This window comes from Mus caroli, unplaced genomic scaffold (genome assembly GCF_978045245.1).
Source record: "Mus caroli unplaced genomic scaffold, Mus_caroli_1 scaffold_18, whole genome shotgun sequence".
Lineage (NCBI taxonomy): Eukaryota > Metazoa > Chordata > Mammalia > Rodentia > Muridae > Mus > Mus caroli.
Window position 1 is genome coordinate 73,202,774 of NW_028227273.1, and position 6,515 is coordinate 73,209,288.

The 6,515-nt window shown below is 35.3% G+C and overlaps 1 pseudogene; it reads left to right on the forward strand.

Moving 5' to 3' along the window:
• Positions 1-1,188: 1,188 nt before the first annotated feature.
• On the forward strand, positions 1,189-2,624 carry LOC110312191 (preferentially expressed antigen in melanoma-like protein 7 pseudogene; annotated as a pseudogene).
• The last annotated feature ends 3,891 nt before the right edge of the window (positions 2,625-6,515 follow it).

Below are 6,515 nucleotides of genomic sequence, written 5' to 3' on the forward strand. Positions count from 1 at the left end.
TTCCTTCCTCTGAGGGATAGTAGGCTCATACTTGTTTGTATGATAGGCAACATTGGGAGGAAGGTCTGTGACTTAAGTTCCCTTCTGAACTACAAAGTTTTGTTTCATTCATAATGATAATGACTGCACCATCATTAGTAGCAAAAAGTTTTCTAAAACTTTTGACTTTATAATTACAAGAAACAATTATGAGTTTCTTATGAGTCTCCATAGCAAAACTATTGTTAGCAAGGTTGTTATTGTTTTATGATCCCCCAAAGGCTGACAATACCTAATATGGAGTTTGTAGGAAATATAGAAATCTGTCATGTGAGATAATTCTTTAGAGCTCTGGGCCCCTCCCTCGACTCCAGCCCTCACAAAGTTCTTCTATCCAGCAATAAAGTCAATAACTTCCTAACACATAAGTTATGGAACTTAAAATCACCCCACAGTAGGATAAAGTCATTTGGAAATTCTTGGCAGTTCAATGAAGTATTAGTAAAATGACAAGCACAATGTTGTAATCTACAATAAAAAATCATTACACTCTTCATACAACCAAATGCAAAATAACTGGTAATGCTGGCACCAAAATATTCTAGAAGTTACAGTTTTTATGTCCACAATAACAGGAAGTGTAAACATAGCCCTATCCTAGAAGAATGTTTAAGTGTACCATTTCTTTAAAAAATTATTCCAGCACCACATGGTACATAAACTAATGTTACCTTCTTAATTGAAAGGCCTAGAATAAAGAATTCTAAAATTAATGATAAAAATGAGAATTATTCATTGTTCAATAATTAATAAAAAATGAAGTTATTGGTTTAACATTTGCCTTTTGTCCACTCAGTGTCCACCTTAGGAAGTTTTAAGCTGACATAGAAGTGAAATATCATCTTGTGGACTCATGTATATGTCATTGGTACCCACATTTCCCTGTAAGTGGATTATTCATTATAATGAGTTGGAAACACAGAGAGCTATTGAGCTTATGGTTTTTGCTTACTCAAAGTAAGTTGAAACCAGTCAAAGGAAGAAGCAGAAGATGTTCTGAAACAGAATCACATTTGCTCCATCATTGATCCTCACGTCACCCAAATGTGCTGGCTATGATGACACAGCATAATAACAAATTGGGACTCAGATCCCAGCACTCTGTCACCTGTGTCCTAATCAGGATCATCTCCCTAAAGATCAGTCAGAATGGTCCGTGCCCCACCCACACTCCAGGATCAGGCTTTCAGGAGCCTGGTGAGGAATGAAGTATTGACAGTCTCTGATGCGGAGTGCCTAATAAGGGAATTCGTCCCAACTCTGTTCAAGGAAGCCAGCACTCAAAAAAATGCAAAGACAATTAAGATCCTGGTCGAGTACTGGCCCTACCCTTGCCTTCATGTTGGGCTGTTGATTGATAAACCCAACTTTCAGATCTTCCAGGCTATACTGGATGGAGTAGACACATGGATGAAACGGAAGTATCGCCCCAGGATGTGCAGGCTTAAAAAGGTTGACTTCAGGGATGCACAACATCATGCTTCCTTAGATATATAGGATGGGAGAGAGGGTAGAGACTACTTAGTAGGAACTATGCCTAAGAAGCAAATAGTGGAGGCCCACTCAAGAACACAGAAAGAGCATTTGAAGCTGTTCCATGACCTTTCCTTTATGTCTTCTCTGCATGAAGATAAACACCAAACACTGTTATTGGAGTGGGCAAAGGAAAGGATGAGTTTCCTGTATATGTGCTGTGAGAAGTTGGAGATAGGGGCAGTAGAAGTGTCCAATGTCAGGAATGTGTTAAAATTTCTACAGCCAGAGTTCATTAAGGAGTTAGAACTGAATACAGTGGGGAATCTGTCCAAACTGGCAAAATTCGTACCTTTCATTAGAAAGACGAGAAACCTTCAGAAACTCATGCTCGTACGCACCTTTAGAACAAGGACTTTCACTCAAGAGGAGATGCAGAACATCAGCAAGATCATTTCTCTGTTCTGCAAACTCAGCTGTCTCCAGCATCTCACTATTGATGATGTCTATTTTCTCACAGACCAGATGAAAGAGTTGCTCAAGTGTCTGGAGGCCCCATTGGTGCCCCTCAAGATCACACTGTGCCAGCTCTCTCAGTCAGACTTGAAGTCATTTGCCCAGCGTTGGAACTACAGTCAGCTTAGACATCTATGCTTGAGAGGTGTCACTTTAACTAACCTAGATGTCAAGCCTTTAAGAGATTTCTTAAAGCATGTTGCAGCTAACCTGTAGACTCTGGACTTAGAAGACTGTAGGATGGATGATTCTCACTTCAGGATCCTTCTGCCTGCCCTGGTCAAATTCACCCATCTTACTAGCATCAATTTGTATGACAATGACATCTCCGAGGATGTCCTGGAGAACTTTTTGCACCGTACTACCAATCTGAGCCAGCTGACCACAGAAATGTATCCTGCTCCATCAGAGGTCTATAATGAGTCGAAATATGTTGTAGTAGAGATATTTATTCAGCTTTGTGCTGAACTCATGAACAAACTCATGGAAGTAAGGCAGGCCAATTCAGTGTGCTTTGGTTCCTATTCCTGTTATGACTGTGATGATATTTATATGAAGATGATGGGGATGTCACATTTTGTTTGTGCCAGGAGTAACAAAAGGAATATTCCTTTGGGGTACTAAGAAATTCCTAGGGACTGGTCTCTCATCCAGAAAACCCAAATCACATGGCTTTGGACATTTTTCAATGTAATGAAACAATGGTCCAAACTCCAGTCAGGATTGACTCTTCACTGGCTTTCTCCTATCTATGAAATTATGGTCAGATCCTGAAAACCTGCTATTCTCTCTGTGCTTCCAGTCATTAGTTGGTCCTCAAGATTGTAGTCAGAACAGTTCTTTGTACACAGAAATGGAGGGATAGGATGTCTAACCTTGTTTCACATGACCTCTCAATGTGCAATGGGGATATTCTGATATTCCCCCTTCTGCATCTGCCAGGTGGGTAGGTCATGTGTAAAAGTCTTCAAAGTAGCAATGTATGCCAAGCCAAATCTTTTTTTTAAATAAAGATTTATTTATTTTAAAAAATTGGAAGAGTGAATTAAAAACCTCTTCAATACTTAGGGAAGCAATTTAATGAGTTTCAAATTCCTGACAACACTCATACCCTTTAACAAGTTTGTCATTCACAAGCAGCCCTCAGTAGTTCTGTTTCCTGAGAGAGAACATCATGAAGATAGTTGAACAAGCCTGTCTAGTAGAGGAAACATGTTTTGGGTATATGCCCAAGATTAGTATGGCTGAATGCTGTTGAGGATTGATTCTCATTCTTCTGAAGAGTCCCCACATTGATTTCCATAGTGGATTTACCAGTTTTATTCCCAGTAGCAATGGAGCAGTGTTCCATTTATCCCAAATGCTTCCTAGCATGAGCTGTCACTTGCTTTATTGGTTGTGACTGTTCTTATTGGTGTAAGTTAACATCAAGTTAACTTGGACAAGTTAACACAGTTGTTTTGATTTGCATTTCCCTGATGATGATGGATTTTGATCATATCTTTAAGTGGTTTTCAGCCATTTGGGTTTCTGCTATTGCCTGTCATAAATTGTCTGTTTATATCGGTATGCCATATGTAAACTGGGTTATTTGTTTTCTTGATGTCCAAGTTTTTATTTTTATATATTTTGGATATAAACTCTATATCAGATGCATATTTGATAAAAAAATTACTATTTTATATCTTGTCCTTTTGTCCAAATGAGTTGTCATTGCAATACAAATACAGAAGCTTCTCATATTTCATGAGTTTCAATTTGTTAATTGTTCTTAGTTCTTGTGTTAAAGAGTTTTTCTGTGCCTATGAGTTCAAAGCTATTTCCTACTTTCTTTTCTACAAAAAACAGTGTAGCCATGTTGACAGTCTCCATTTATTGAAAATGTTTTCTTTTTCTTGTGTGTGTCTCTCATTTGTTTTTAAGAAAATTGGTGTGTGGATTTTTATTTGAATCTTCAATTCTTTTGATCAATATGTCTGTTTTCTTTCTAACTCAATGCTGTGATTATTATTATTATTGTTCTGTTATACAGTTTAAGTATAGAGATCATAATATCTCCAGGAGTTTTTAAAATTATTATTTACAATTATTTTAGAGATCCTATGTTTTTCTGTTTCCATGTGAAACAGATAATTGTCCTAATAATATTAGTGAAATTTTGTTTTGAAATTTTAAAGGAGATAGATTTGATTTTGGCCACTTTTACTATATAATCATACCCAATCTTTGAATATCTTAGATCTCTCTATCTTCTGATATTTTCCTCAGTTTATTTCTTTAATGTCTTAAGGATTTTTTCATATAGGTCTTTCAGTTGCTTGGTCAGTTTCCCTTGACACTAATGAGAAAGATGTTTCCCTCATGTCTTTTCTTGTTAATTTGTCATATATATACAGTAAGGTTTGTTGGGGTGAGATTCCTTATTTTGTATGAAGGAGTGTCTCTGTATTTTCAATTGTTAATTTTGTACCAGCCGAAAGCCAAGAGGTGGTGGAGTTTTATATTTTCATTACTTTGGTGCATCACTGGTTTCCTATTTGTACATGCTTGTCCTTCCACACCTTCACAAAAGATAAAGGTCAGTCAATACTTAATTGCTTTTGGCAACCTAAAAGATGTTCTGGAGTTTTTTTTTTTTTTTTAAACTGCTGATTGGTTATAATTAATATCTAACAGCGAATAGCTGGTTCAGAAGCAAGGGGTGGAACTTCAGGGAAAGAATGACAGGAAGGATGAAAATGAAGATGAGAGATTAGAGAAAGACATGGAAAGGAACAGGATGGAGGGGGACAGAAGCACGAAGTTAAAGAGGTAGCCATGTGGCAGCAGCAGGCCTGGAAGTCGGATCATGGAGTGACTGCACCAACAAAAGGCCTATAGCTTTAAATAGAAGTCTCCTTGTCATATTGAAGTGGTGGGATTTGAGAAAGCCTATTAATAAATGCTATTGAATTTTGTGGTTAATTTTGTATTCAGGTGCTTTGCTCTTTTGGGGAGGTCTGCTATAGAAAAGTTTTCATAGAATTTTAAGAGCCACTGTGTATACTATTATACTATATACACATGAGTATATTTTGAGCTTTTCTTTGGCAGTTTATAGCCTTTCATCTCCTTCAGTTGTCTTATTGGCATCACTAAGACTTCAACTAATATATATTTATGGACAAAATAGACAACATTTTTTTGAACTTTTTTATAATTGCTTTGATTTTCTCTCAATTTAAGTTGATATTTGGTATGGACTTGCTATAAACTGTTATCTTTTTTATATTTAGATATGCCTATGTATCCCTAATTTTTTCAGTATTTTAACCTTGAAATGGTGTTGTATTTAACAAAAGTCCTGTTCTCTATCTAATGAGATAATCATATGGTTTTTGACTTTCAGTTTGTTTATATGGTGGACTACAATTACTGATTTACACCCCTGAACCTCTGGACTGAAACATATTGACAAGGATGTTTTGTTTAATTTTTCCTTTTTGGGTCTTTTTGTACCTTATTTACTAGCATAATAGTGGCTTAAGAAAACAAATTTAGTGATGTTGTTCTGTTTCTATTATGTGAAATAATTTGAAGAGTGTTTGTCTTGTTTATTTTTGAAACTCTGGCATAATTGAATGGTAAAACCATTTGCCCTAGGGCTATTTTCGGGTGGTGGAATTCTCATTACTGCTTTCATTTTTTTTTCTGGGGGTTTAGGTGTGCTTATTTGATTTTGATTTAATATTTGTTCTGGTATGTATTGAGAAAATGAACATTTCTTATTGATTTTTCAAGTTGATGGAATGCAGAATTTTAAAGTGTGTTCTTCTGATTTTCATGAATAACTTGGTTTCTGTTATTATGTCACGTTTTTCATATATAATTTATTATGTTGGACATTTACTCTCTCTGTTATTTATTCAATTTTACTATGGGTTTGTCAATCTTACTTTTTTTAAACAAAAAATCAACTGTGTTTCATTTATTCCTTTATATTGTTTTCATTTACTGTTATCAACTCTCTTGGGAATGACTTGTTCTTTTGTTTTATCCTCTTAGTTCTATGAACTTGCCTCTTATAACTGACTCTATAGTATTAGATAAGGTCGGGATATTTCCATTTTTTTTCATTTTACCTTTTTTTAAAATTTCTTTCTTAATTTCTTCCTTAACATTTTTTTTTTTAGTAGAGAGTTGTTTAGTTTCCATGACTTTCTGATCTTTATGTTCTTTGAGTGATGCTGATATCCATATTTAACTGTGGTGGACAAATGCAGGGTGTGATTTTAATTTTCTCTTATTTGTTGAAATTTGCTTTGTGTTTGAGAATGTAGTAAATTTTAAAGAAAATTGTGTATGCTTCTCAGAAGATATATTATTTTGTGTTTGGGTGAATTGTTCTGTAAATATCTGTTATGACATTTTGATTTATATATCAGGTAGTCTTCTTTTAATTTTTTTACCTATATGACATGTTTATTGGTGAGAACAGAGTAGGGAAG